Genomic DNA, 14,837 nt, shown 5'->3' on the forward strand with positions numbered 1-14,837 from the left:
TTACTTCAATAGATCTTTTTGTCTGTCCATAATATTTTGCATCGCAGTCCTTACATTCAATTTTGTAAATTCCAGACTTTTCCGAATTCTCGACTTTGTCTGTTGGGAAGTCCAATGCGATACTTGCGTAGGCGTGATGCCTTTCAAAGCATACTCAATGACAGCTCGATACTCGACTTTGTCAGTTTAAAAAAAAACTCACATCATCTCACTCAAACAACTGTTACATAACAACTGCGCGTCCAAAATGGCTGAAACTTCAGTGAGTAACTGTCAAAAAATGAACAACGAAATTCACTAGCTTTCATTCATGAGTGCTGCTTTCTTCATGTTGATGTTGAAAACTTTTCAAACCACCCCCGTAAATCTTCCCTTTGTCCACCTCAGGCAGAAATTTGATGAATTAAATCAGAACCTCCATCGTAAGAGACAGTTTTCTTGGTCCCAACTCGGGTAAAGAAAAAGGTACTATAAACAACAAGAAAATACAACGGATTCCGTACAACTCACAGTACGAAACAAGAATTCCTCAAGTCCGAGTTTCTGAGAGTTGTCAAAGCCCGTTCCCAGCTAATGAATTGGATGTAACCGATCGTCCAGAGCGAAGCAATTACTTTGGAGGAATCTGAGCTAATCAACCCTCGCGGAATGGACCTTTTGACTCGAAACAATACTTGACAAGGATGTGATAACGCTGAACTACGCTGGCTACGAGCTATCTCCAACAGGAATTCAAAGATCCATTGTCCTAGCACAACGATGAACTCTCTGAGGATACATTATTTATACCGATAATAGATGGCCGCGTTGAATTGCAATCAACTAGTAATGTCGCTAGGATGCCAGTAGCGTACTCGAGCTGGGATGGTCAGTGGAATGAAATTAAAGAGGATACGATATACCAAAGAATGAAGAAAAACAAGGAATGAAGAAACACCAAGGAAAGCAAAGCCATCCTTCTCTACGTCAGGGGAGTTACAGATAAAGCAGGGGGAATTTTAAAACTGTACAACAAATACCAACGAGAATCATCAGAAACTTCTTGACCCGCCCAAAAGACAGAGGAAACCTCGACAATCAAAGCATTTATTAAATCACATGTGGAGGAATAATGCGGAGAATACGTCGGTCAAACAAATAGGCGAATATCATTCAGATTGGAGGAACACAAACTCACACTTCGCTATAAACAATCTCTGCCCCATACAGACACCACATTGATACAGGTTTTGACTTCAAGAGCTGCATACAGATCGCCAGTATACTGCACCAGAAAATCAGAATGATGAGGAATTGGCAGTCCAAACAAGAGGGATGACCCACACTACGAGCTAGTAAATGTCGTTGTTCATCTGCTGACAGTTACTCACCAAATCGAAGGTAGTGAAATTTTGGGCAGCTGAACATTCGGAACGTCCAAAACTACAGACGGAAACATCGCCAAAGTTCACCAAATGATGCTCGATGACCGCCGAATTATAGTGGGGGAGATAGCAGAGGTTGGAAACATGTCAAAAGAAAGTGTTTGTGACATATTGAATCAATATTCAGGCATGAGAAAGCTGTACGCGCGTTGGGTGCCGCGCTTGCTCACGTTAGACCCAAAACGTATTCGAATGAATATTTCCAATGCTCTAGGCGCTATAAATCCGAGTGTTGGTGCCGATTAATTACTGTGGATGAAAATTCGATACACCATTATACTTCCGAAACAAACAATGAAGTGCAAACGAGGAACCGACTCTAAAAAAAGCAAACACTGTTTTTGGCTGGGAAAGTGATGGCAACTGGAGTCTTTTTGATCGATTATGTTAAAAAAAGGTAGGTTTTAATGTCTCATCTTTCATATATTCCTGCGGTAAATATAATAAACGAACGAAATCAACGACGAGACAGACACAAAAACCTGAAGACTATGGATAACAAACCCCATAAAGTAGCATTGACAGTGTGAAGTGGGATAAATAATCTACTGACTCATCACCACTTGCTACTCAGAATAATTTTGGTAAGAGAGCTGATAAGAGGTCTGACGTTATATCTAGGAACCAATGCTATTGGGCTCTACTATTACATAGATTATCTGTCAAGATTTGACACAATATAATCTGTTTCTTTGGCCTATGGAAAGTTTTTCTATATCTTCCAAACTGCTGAGAAGCAGTTCAAATCAATTTTTATCATATCAGACATTGATCATCCTATACATATGTATCTCTTCTGAGTTCTGTTGAAGTTTTAATGGATTTGTTTGAACACGTCAATCACCTAACAAGATGAGCTTTGGAGATTGATTTTCTGTATAGGATTAATATACTGTCCATTGTGATATTCATGTACGAGTCATATAAAAATATTTGCCGATATTCTGGAACCGTTAACATGCCCATTTTTTATTTCTTCTGTGTTGTTCTGTTGAGCTTCTGGATGCAGTTACTTGTTGTTCGTAAGTGTATCACTCATTGTCCTGGATAATCCATCAATCATCTGCTCTTTGTTGATAATCAATCTACTTCTAACTAAGCTGAAAGTGATCACTTCAGAAGATTTTTCTAGATGAAGCTTCAGGTTGATTGTTTGATGGTATCAAAATCAAATAACTGTGTTCATTTTTGGCTCATCCCTTTAACTCTATTGCAGCTTTGCCAACATCTCTGTGATGTACCGCGCAAACTTTTCAAGAACTAATTACAGTGTTCAAGTGCTGATTAAAATAATTTGCATAGTTGGCTTCGGGCTCTTATGTACGATATTGCCTTCTATGTTGGAGGAGTTGATTCAATTCATTAGCTGCACGATAGCATTAAACTGTTATGTACAGAGTTTCTGATATCTTACAGAATGTGTGTGTCTGGGATTGCCAAAATTTCGCTACATTGCTACATTGTGTAATGATCAATTCAATTGCAATTTCCAGGGATCTATATTGTCTTCAACCCTCGGAACATTGTAGATCATTCAAATTCTTTATGGATTGGGCCACCTATTGGTAGGGGTATATTAAGCAAGATCCTTTGATCTCCTACAATTTGAAGTTCGTCCTTTCATTCCAACTACCACACAATCTGATATCAACTTCCTGAGCAAAGCTGGGTACTTCCAGTTGATAAATAATGATAATGATCTTGGATAAAATCCACTAAAATAAAAATATGTCCATAGCTATCAATTTTGATTCTGAAATATGTTATTACTTCTCAAACTAAGAACAGCACAAAACAAAAATACGGTTTTGTTGCATCGGTTTGTCATGCTGCTCAAGTTGTTGATGAATAATCTATTTTTATCAACTTCTGAATAAAGAAGGAGGAGAAAAGATATACATTACATATTATATACAATATTCAAGATATGAATCAAAACGAATAAGTGCGATCTGGCTCATTGATACGGTCTACGGTCTAGTGAATGCTAGAAAAAAACAAAATGGTTGAAACCAAACTAGCCTCACTGTTTAAATGTGCAGCGTGCTGTTTCCAACGTTGAATTTTGGAGGATCGATAGTTGCATAATAGTTCAAAATTCGAATTCAATCGCTAATTTGCATCCAACTTCCTTGAGCCCTAATCTCCACCGTGTGATTTAAAGCATCTCAGCTCCTCAATATTCAATCAAAGCAGTACCGGCCTAGGACACAACGGTCCAAAAGCACCAATTTCTCTGAGAATATCTCAGAAGTGACGGAATTGGTTTTGTAGGCAATTCAGTACGATTATTGAACAAAATTCATTTTCCGTGGTGCAAATCGAAAGTTTTTCTATGAATCTTCCTTTGTGAACTTCCTTAGATATTTGCTCTTTCTATACCTGTATGATGTTCTCCATTATAATCTTCAGTTCTTCAGAATTTGGCAGGTGAGAATTCCCAAAGAGAATCATAGAAAATTATTGTTCAATAATCGAATTAAAATTGACGTAACTCCTCCTATAAGTGATTGTTGATACATGATACCAAGGCTTTCAGAGAGTCGTAATGAATATCGCAATATTCACAGATTTTATTAAAGCTACTGCACATCAAATTCAATTGTAGCATAACATTTGTGCGTGATGCTTCGCAATAGAATTTCAGATTGTGTCGACCTCCGCTTCTTGGTACTAAGAAATCGATCTCGTGTAAAAGAACCGTACTGTCAATATTGTTGTTGAGTAATTTATGCAGGAATTTTATACCAAAGATAGGTCTCCTTCTTCTTCACTCTCTTGGTCGAATATGATCTAGTTCGGACTTTCATTGTCTAATATATAAAATGATTTGAAATCCCTGAAACAACTGAAAAAGAAGAATTAAAAATGAATAGCTGAAAATAACAATTCTCTGTGTTGATGGGTCCAAACATGGTCTGCTATTCCTGATTTGCTGGTTTCCCCTCGCTGTGTATGTTTCTTGTGCTCGGCAATGCGATGCATGGTTTCTAATTATACAAAAACATAATTGACATTTCAACATCTACTCTGCAGTTCATTTCATGTTCCTTCAGCCTTGTTTCAATGGATCTATGGAAAAAAGTCCTAATCACATAATATGCTCTCTTTCATCTCGATTTTTGTTTGTTCACTAAGTACTACATTACGGTATAGATCCAAACTTGGTTCTATAGAATAGTAGGTTAGGCTTAATCGATGGCAAAAAAGCAAAATGAAACGTTTATCTATAGTTACTGAGCCGGTCCTGTAGAATGAAGTCACAGGTCAATCCGTCGATGAAAACTTTACGAACCGAACATAGCGCATCCATTATCGCCCAGATATCGATTAAACCATTAAAATGTCGTTAATAATCAGCTCTATTCATTGCTGTAATATAATTACCGGCGCCCGGACATAAAACAAAGCAAGGACATCTAACATCCAATTCCTGCTGCGGTCATGAAGTTTGAGGATAGTCAGACGATGGCCTAATCGTTCACATATCCTGGCAGGAACACTGTCGCAAACTCGTAATGGGTTAATCTGGAAACTAATTAGTAGTGGTCGATCCTCTATATGTCATGTAAGATGTGAGGATGGTTTCGACGAAAGGCCGGGTCATTTCTATTTTGATCCAAGGACAAAAGAATCTAGATCAAGCAGGACTTTCAGTAAATGGTGTTTGAGAATCCAACAAAACTGTTGATGATTCAATAAATGAAAGAAATATTCATCTACTAGTCAGTGCCTTGTTTATTGGATAGCAACATGTGGAACTCAAAATTAATTGATTGTCTACAGTGTGTGGATTTAAAACCGTACTACCCTTTATGTTTCGTTCTACATCAACGGTCAGCAACAGGCGGACGTAGATAAGACATGCAGTACCTTAATTAAATAAAAAATATAGCCACATAGAATTTGACTTAGTACTTGTTTTATTTTGAGTTTCCTAGCTAACCTGTTTCACAAGTAACTACAACCGATATGGTTTGACTAGGTTCCCATCTAGCCTGGCTAATTAAAGAACAAGTAACCCCCTTCTTGCAAAACTTAGATACGCAGAAAGTCAAAAAGCACTTTGATTTCATAACAAAGAGTGTCTGATTTTCGTAGCAAGCTGGATATCTTTGAAAACGATATTGCAAAACAAATATTCATTCATTTTCCGACAATTGTTGAATATAAAAAGAACTCTCAAGAAGGCATAGTTCAGTTATTGACAGTCTGGCTGATCTTAGGAACGATGTAGCAGCAGAATGGACAGATTTGGGTACCAAATTGTTTAAAGCCAACACTTCAAAAAGAGAAAATCGATTTTCAAGAAGATGTGTGTTTACGAATGTATGAAACGGTATCCTAATGAGAATTTTGGACCAAACTATTGCTTTGCTGATATCGGCTGCAACTGCAGCCGATGTCAGCAAAGCAATAGTGGGTTCTTGGTTTTCTCCAATAAGTCATTGATATACAATGAAAAGAGATCTGAGTATAATATGGATCCCTGGGAACACCAGCGTTGATGATAGATATCCTTCCACGGTCACTTGCAGGGAACCTTCTTTCAGGAAGCTGAAGAGCCACACACAAAAATCAATTAGAAAAAAGTCATCGTGATCAGAAAATTTTCAGTTTTTCAAAATCGTGATTATTTTGGTACTTCATAACAATTAACTACGGAAAAAACGAAATATTCTCTTAACTTTGATGGAAGTTATATAATTTACATAATTTTGAAAAATAAAACAATTTTTCACTTGCTTCAATAGTTATTTAAATCTGAAATTACTGAAAGGAATATATTCAGCTTGGATCTTTTGCGACATCGACTGTTCCAGACATCCCTTTATAATGTAGTCTCCTTTGAACCAGAAGCAAAAATTTCAATTTCAATAAAAACTCTCTTCTATTGGATTAACACCATGATGCAAAAAATGTACTGGAAATGCGTCGCTGGACGAAACACAAAAGTTACGTCACAGTGAAGCAGTATGCTGCTGAAAGGTCTCTAATTGGATTCAACGACACCGGATGAGATGCTGTGAATATTCATGCACAAAACCTGACACCCATATTTTCTGAAATTAAAACAGCACCGGACAGTGAGTGATATTGTATCCTTTCAATTCATATTCATCGCGATTTCCCTTCGGGGATTTCTGTTATAATTGTGTTAAAGTCTATGACATGTTCATTTATATAGACGACATCAGTCGGACAGAAGCCGTGGAGTTGCCCCGACAAGTAACAATTCTATTTGTTCATTTAGTGGATTTTCAGAATTCCTGAATCTATTACTTTTCTAGTATTCCAATAAATTAAGTTTGAAACCTGTATATTTCAAAGAGAACAAGTCACGATAGAGATTGAAGAAACGACTCCTATGTTCTTTCATTCTTTGGGGAACAGTCAAAAAAGAGAACACAGCACATGTATATATAAAATCTTGAATAATAATAAAAATTATAAAGTAATATTCTGATAATTATCACCGGTCATATACCTAAGAGTATAAAATACATATTTGAAATACATTTGAAATGCATTCAGGCACCATAGTCACTCAATAAAAAACTCATCCACTTTATAGTTCTACTTTATAGTAACATTTACTGCGAAATTCAACAGATACATCATCGGCGTATAATACTAAGCAATCGGCATTCATTTACTCTGGCAGATCATTAATGAACACAAGGAAAATCAATGGACCCAGTATAGATCCTTGTGGTACTCCTAGATTGATGTTATGCAATTCAGATCGTGCTCCATTGAGTTTCACAATAATTTTCTTGTGCCTCAAAAATGACATGAACCACTCCAATATATTTCCACGAATTCCTAGTGAGTACAGTTTGGTTTCAGTATGATCTAGGTCTAGGCAATCAAAAGCTTTCGTGAGATCGAAAAAAAGAGCACCTAAGGGTTTTTTTCTATCGAGATATTCATAGATGTACTCAACAAATGTATAAATAGCTGTCTCAGTAGATCTCCCAGGATAGAACCCGTTTTGTGAGTCCTTAATTATTTCATTTTTATCAAGGTAAGGTATCAATTTATTGTACATAGCTCTCTCGATTATTTTGCTTATATTTTTAGTTCGATGTTCTTCAAAAGCGTGTTTTTTAGTTTATTTAAACTATATTCATTGAGTGAATAATTTTATTTTTCGAATCAATCTTTTGATTTGATATGTCAAGCACCTTAATTCTAATTTATTCGATTTTTTGAAATATTTGAGTAACTGAATTTTTAGGTGTACAATTTACGATAAAGTTTTCAGTGTTGAAATCCATATTCTGGTTTGCTTTCAAATAATCGAATTAGATTTCAGAATGTATCTTTCGTTTCGTTCAAAACTTTTTTCTGAACTGAATCACTGGTAATTGAAAATATTCAAATATTTCATATGTAGTGCAAAATTTCGCTAACACTTATAATACTTGAAATATGTTTTTTATTTTGATTTTCTTTTGAACAACCTATCAAGGAGGTTACATATAGCGCCATCTGCCCGCGAATAGCACAAGCGAAGTTGATTCTCACTGTTATTTTCTATCCATTCACTTTTATATTTTTATGCTTTATAGTTTTTATATTCTCATACTTACATTTATGTATTGCATGAGAATATTCAATATTATTATTATTTATTTCAATATGTAGCATATATATTTTCACTTTCCGACTACATTTTCACCCCAAAATGCTGAAATCACCAAATGTTCAAATATAACTTTCAATTTGTATAACTTATATTCTTTAAAATAATAACACTTTGACAATAATATTTTATCTTCGACAATATCTTTCGAATTGTGTATCTAATATTTCTTAGAATAGTAACACTTTGTCAATGAGATTTCATCTTCAACAATAAAGCACATTTTGATTTGACTTGATTCGATTGTCATAATTGATAGTTACGTACAGCGCCATCTGTTCGCAAATAGATCAAGCAATAATTGATAGTTACGTACACCGCCATCTGCCCGCGAATAGATCAAGCAATTATGCCGATAATTCTGTCAATACAGATCTCGATCTTGAGAGTTACACACAAACATGCATACAAACATGCATACAAACAATCATACATACTTACATACATACATACATACATACAGGTGAAGCTAATATAAAGCGTGTAAAAATCAACCAGTAAGTCCACTCGTACTACTTTCATTCATAAATTCACAAAGTTCCCGGTGACCTCAAAACGAAGTGCAGAGCCAATTTCTTTCTTTTACCATGGGCTCATATAATAATGTCTCTTTTACACCTCCCATTTTCTAATTACCTATTAATCAAACAAACAACAATAACCAGCTATTAAAACTGAAATCAATAATAACAACAGCGAATAAACTAAACCCAATATTAATTTCCGACCGTTTATTGAACTAATCCGATGTCCCTGGTACCGTCGAATCCTTAGATACTACAGCACTAGGCGTTGGATGAGAATCTCATCCTAAGTGCGCCCGGCAACTTTGGCGGATCACGTGATCGTTATATCATTCTACTGTGACAAAGTTATCAGCAACATCCAAACATCTGGCTAAATATACTTGTGCTGCTCCGGTTCTGCATATGTTAATGTGCCCTCCACCCTCTTGGAGAACTCCCCAATTCGGCGAGAAACCGTCATCTGGAGGAGCGAATTGACGGAATTATCGGCAAGTTAGCTGCGGTCGGCTGCGAGGTCAAGCACTGACCCGGGCGACCGCAGCTCGTGTCAAAGGTCCGTCGCTGATCGAGTGGGCGTCGGAAATGATTATTTTATGCGAAACATGCATCAATTAGAACGGATGATTCACTCTGGACCAGATGGCCGATGTCGAGACGGGTCGGAGGTCTCAAGATGGTCGAGTTGCGGAATAATTCATAAGGGAAAGGTGTCTTGAGGGATCTGAAAGTGGCACGAATGAAGCTGCAGGGTTAGAGGGATGTCCATGATCTCGTGTAGGGTCTTAAAACGTCGGTAAGGTTTATCTCTTTGATATACACAGCGCTCCAGAGTCAAGTTAAAGTTAGTCAAGTGAAGAAAACCCTTCCCTTTTTCCATACCCAATTTCCAGAGATTGTCAAAAGCGCTTGGTTTGGATTTCTAAGGATATGATAACCTTCTTGACGGTCAGCAATTCCTAAGAACGATAGATATAAGCATACTTTCCAAAGAGACAAATTCGGAATCTACGAAACATCAAGAGTCATATTTTCCTCCAGCAGGTTTATTTGATTGCACAAAGCTCTAATTTGGCATAGAACGCCAAACCAGATTGTAATATTCCGACATATCATCTCTTTTGAATGTTCCTCCACATTGTGATATCGTGACAACAGCATATTCTTTGACATGACAAATTAAATTTGGGAGGTATTCGAGTATAATAGCAGAATTCCTAGATACACGCATTCCAAGAATATGTTAGCCGACATTGTCGAGAATGGAAATACAACGTGAATTTTGGAGTAACTGAAATTAAATATGTCTATTGTAATCGAATCTCTTAACGAATTTAGAATATGAAACTCCCTGACAAGCTCTTTGAGAGTGCAGTCCTATCGTTAGGAATTGCAATTTGTGAAAGCATTTGAGCTGAAATTGTTAGATAGTAACCAAAAAACGTTATATGGTTTGTTTTTCTAGGCATAGACACCTGCAATGTCCCTCAACTTTAGTACAAGATTGACAAGTAACGATACTGTGTCCGATGACACTGTAGACACTGTTGCTTTCTTGCAAACCTTTGAATGTAATGGTCACTATTCTCTGGGAACTCTTCGAGTAGGGTTTCATAATAACAGCAGTAGTGCAGTAGTTTTTGAGGGGCTATAACAGAGATGGTTCACCTAATACAGGGTGATTCAAAAGTACTTTGGACAAACTTCAGGAGGTGATTCCTCACAATATTCTAATATGAATTGTCCAAATAAATAAATGTCCGGAAACGCTTCGATTCCAAGATACAGGATGTTAAACTTTTATTTCTATTTTCGTTTTTTTCAAATAACTCTTGAAATACTGAACTTAATTTAACGAAACTTGGTGATAGAAGGTTTTTGAGGTGTCGAATTCGAACCTGATGTTCTTATTGCTCTTACTCGTAGGGGGCGCCACCTACACGTCTTTTTCTTTTTTATAGATTTATAACTTTTTTGGGCGTACTTCTAGCACATTTTCCAGTAAAAAAATCGATTCCTCTATCATATCTGCGTAAATAAGCTACCCTTGTTACTAGTCGCTGTAAGCAACCGTTTTCTAAATATTTGGACTTGAAAACTTCAAGTCAATTATTTGATAATCGATGCATGTTGAAGTTATTACGAATATTTTGCATTTTTCACAAGAATGCTTTGGAAATAAATTTGACGTTTGTGAGTAGTTTTGGTAATTACATATTTTGTGACAGTTAGACGTTTTGTTGAAGTTTCCGTAAGTAGAAGTAGAAAACACTTATTTTGAAAACATGGATTATTGAAATAATAGTGCTCCTTTAGCCGATATGCATTTCGTTTATGGTCTTGCGCATGGCAATGCGCGCGAAGCAAGACGTATTTACCAGGAGCGATTTCCTAATCGAGTACTGCCTTCAGCTCCAACATTTGCTAGTCTCCACCGTCGTTTGGCAGAAACAGGTAGCTTTAAGAGGGCAGCTGATATTATTGGAAGACCACGAGCAGTCCGAACCCCAGAATTGGAAGAAGCTGTTTTGAACGCTCTCGAGGAGAATCCAGAAACAAGCACAAGATTAATTGCTGAAGCTGTCAATTCTACTCAGTTCACAGTTTGGAGAATTATCCACGATCAACAGTTTTATCCATACCATATTCAAAGGGTACAAGCTCTTTTACCACGAGACTTTCCCCAACGCATTACTATGTGTCAATGGTTTTTAAGAAAATTGGCTGAAAATCCTCAATATTTAAAATATGTACTCTTCACGGACGAGGCAAACTTCTCCCGAAATGCTATCACAAACTTTCATAACAACCATGTTTGGGCTCTCAAAAATCCGCACGCAGTTAGTGAAAGGCATTATCAGTATCAATTTTCTGTAAATGTATGGGCGGCAATAATTGATAATTACTTGATAAGTCCTTTCTTTCTTCCGCTCCGACTGAATGGCGCAACTTACGGACACTTTTTAGAAAATGAATTGCCGAGACTACTTCAGAATGTACCATTAGAAATTCGTATCCGCATGTGGTTTATGCATGATGGGGCTCCGGCCCATTTTAGCGTTGTAGCCAGGGACTTCCTTAACACAATCTATCCAAATCGATGGATCGGTAGGGGTGTAGAAGAACCTAACCAGGCGTGGGCACCAAGGTCCCCAGATCTAAACCCGATAGATTTTTATTTTTGGGGACATTTGAAGTCACTAGTTTATAAGACTCCAGTAGTGAACGAGGAAGATCTAAGAAACCGAAAAGTAAACGCCTGTGAAACAATAAGAAACACACCAATAATTTTTGAGCGGGTACGAGATTCAATGACTAGACGACTGAATGCCTGTATCTTCGCTGAAGGTGGACACTTCCAACAATTTATTTGAATACAATTTAGTTTCGTTTATTTTAGTTTATTCTACATATTCAAAATTTCCTGAAATAAAATGTTGACATTTCTTGCAAATTTTATTAAAACAAATACTGATTATGCACCCTTGATACAAAAATAACTATTTCGCTTGAGGATGTCATAAAGGAACGTACCCAACAGTAATGACCTCTTCAAACGAGTAAAACGTCAAATTCATTTCCAAAGCTTTTTCGTGATAAAAGCAAAATATTCGTAATAACTTCAACATGCATCGATTATCAAATAATCGACTTGAAATTTTCAAGTCCAAATATTTAGAAAACGGTTGCTTACAGCGACTAGTAACAAGGGCAGCTTATTTAAGTAGATATGATAGAGGAATCGATTGTTTTACTGAAAATGTGCGAGAAGTACGCCAAAAAAAGTTATGAATCTTTAAAAAAGAAAAAGACGTGTAGATGGCGCCCCCTACAAGTAAGAGCAATAGGAACATCAGGTTCGAATTCGATACCTCAAAAACCTCCTATTACCAAGTTTCGTTTGATTAAGTTCAGTAATTCAAAAGTTATTTGAAAAAAACGAAAATAAAAATAAAACTTCAACATCCTGTATCTTGGAAACGAAGCGTTTCCGGACATTTATTTATTTGGACAATTCATATTAGAATATCGTGAGGAATCACCTCCTGAAGTTTGTCAAAGTACTTTTGAATCACCCTGTATAGTGGTATATACTATAATCTTGTAGATAAAAATGCTCTACTGAATTGAGCAAGGAATCGCTGGAGAAAACAAAAAAGGCACGCTTTTCTCTTCAGTCTGTGATTCAGAATGGCTCTTTGCAATAATACTCTCAATTTTTAAGAGGCCCAAAAGGGGGTGGAACGTTTGCCAGTTCGATGTTCATGGAAAGGAATCATAGTATTCCAATATTTCTTCAAAAGTCTGACTATAGAAGAGAGACAAATCTCAAACGTTTCTTCGATGTTCCAGACAATCAAGGTAGCGTCTCCAATCAGGCGGATGGCCTGGATAGAATCCAGCAGCTTCAGGGTATGTTTAGGGGCGGAGCTTCATACATGTAGACAGTACTACAAACAGCGTCTGATCTGAGCTTCATAAAGCATCAAAAGTTGCACAGTTTTCTAGTTCGAAACAGTGTTCCAAGCTTCAGATGAGTAGTGAAAATACTTCATTCCCAAGGAAGTAATGACAGCATTTCTTCTCTAGGAAGGCAGAAAAGTACTTTCTCCTCTAGGAAGAGGAAAGTACTTTCTCTTTTAGGAAGGGAGGAAAGTACTTTTCTCACAAGGATGTACTTTCCTCACTAGGAAGTAGAAAGTAAAGGAGAGAAAGAAAAGTACTTTTCCTTCCTAGGAGAGGGAGTATGAATTTCCTTCCTGATGGGAGGGGGAAAATTGTTTACTCCTCTGCTATTTTGGATTTCAAATGTAGTTGTGGGGCGTTTCCATTTTTCATTCCAATGAAGTCATTCCAATGTGGCATTCAATGGAGCTCGTGTAGAAGTTGGGAGACACATAGAAAATACAAAGTGTTCAAGAAATTATAAAAACAATTCCAATTCAATAGATTCACAAGTTTCATCATTAACAACATACTTGACATGTGGAAGTTGGGAGACACCGTAATCAACCCTGATGAATGAGGTTAATGAGAGTTACAGGAGAAAACTTGGTTCTCCTGAAATAAATGAGAGTAGTTCTATATACTGCTTTAGATGCAGATTCTTTCAACACTTCAAAGAAATCAAAACCAGTTCCGGCGCCTGAGGTTTCTCCAAAGGTCCACGACAGTTATATTATTCAATTGAGCCTACATACAACTCCCAAATCCAAATTTGTATCCAGGAATTCGATATGTGTCTCAGTGAAATCTGTTCGCCGTGTTGTTCCTCTCGCTGACGAGAGCTTTGATGACATCCATCCACGACATCTAATATAAATTTGATGAACTTCCCGTTAATGTCTTCCGTCGCATCTCAAGAGATCGTGAACAATGTAGATATGGATTCGCGACATTCGTGTATGAAATACCTCTTCGCGAAGCACAAAAATCGAATGAGAGTGTCGGAAAATACAAATGGCAATAACGGAGTGAATTCCAAAGGCGCATTTGCGTTTTATATCTTTCTCGAGGCACCAGATTTCACAGCGTGATTTGTGTAACTTTTCCGAATGTCTGTTTCGCCGGAAGAGAATGGTCCAGTAGAATCCGTTTTATCCATTCAATAATCGATTGAAGTGAGACGAAGATAGTTTGGAAATGAAACTTTGTGAGGAAGAGTATTGTATGTGAATTCCTGAATAGTTCTGTTGATCATAAAAACAATATTCAGTGAAACAATCCCCCGAAAAATAATCCTACCTACGCCTCTGCGTCATTCCTAACCGAAATATACATATAATGTCAGGAGCAGAACATTCAGATTACGCTTTGCCAAGCCATTTCTTCATATTCTGTACATGGTATTACGTGGGCTTTACTTTCTCTTGAGTCGAAATGGCTCGTGACATCCAAGCGGATTTTGCGAAAAACGACATCTGACTTTCCATTTTATACTCAAGCAAGCTTTACGAATGTGAATGGAAAATATTTCCGGTCCTGCAAGGGTCAAGCTTTGAAAAACGAAGGGCATTTCCAATTGACAGGGTCGTAGAGACCCAGAATGGAAATGGTTGAGAGCTATATTTGAATTAAATACATTCCTTAATATGATTTTTATTTGTTTTCCACCTCCAAATATGCGTGGATGAAATTGATTTTTTCATTAAATTTCCTCTCAACATTGACTGTGGTAGAAGTTGAAAAAAAATTCAATTCAAGTAAGTAACCTTGAATCAACTCGGTGAATCATCTCTG

At 36.9% G+C, this 14,837-nt stretch overlaps 2 protein-coding genes across 4 annotated transcripts in view; both read left to right on the plus strand.

Annotated features, from left to right (window-relative positions):
* The window catches only part of tmod (tropomodulin), a 231,712-nt gene that overhangs the window by 193,771 nt on the left and 23,104 nt on the right, over positions 1-14,837 (plus strand). The gene's annotated exons all lie outside the window — the stretch shown is intronic.
* Positions 1-14,837, plus strand: part of Fas1 (fasciclin 1 Fas1 domain-containing) — a 191,427-nt gene that overhangs the window by 111,565 nt on the left and 65,025 nt on the right. The window lies entirely within an intron of this gene.

The sequence above is a fragment of the Leptinotarsa decemlineata genome, unplaced genomic scaffold (assembly GCF_025532065.1).
Source record: "Leptinotarsa decemlineata unplaced genomic scaffold, Ldec_3_MD MMD2_tig00026361_RagTag_RagTag, whole genome shotgun sequence".
Classification (NCBI taxonomy): domain Eukaryota; kingdom Metazoa; phylum Arthropoda; class Insecta; order Coleoptera; family Chrysomelidae; genus Leptinotarsa; species Leptinotarsa decemlineata.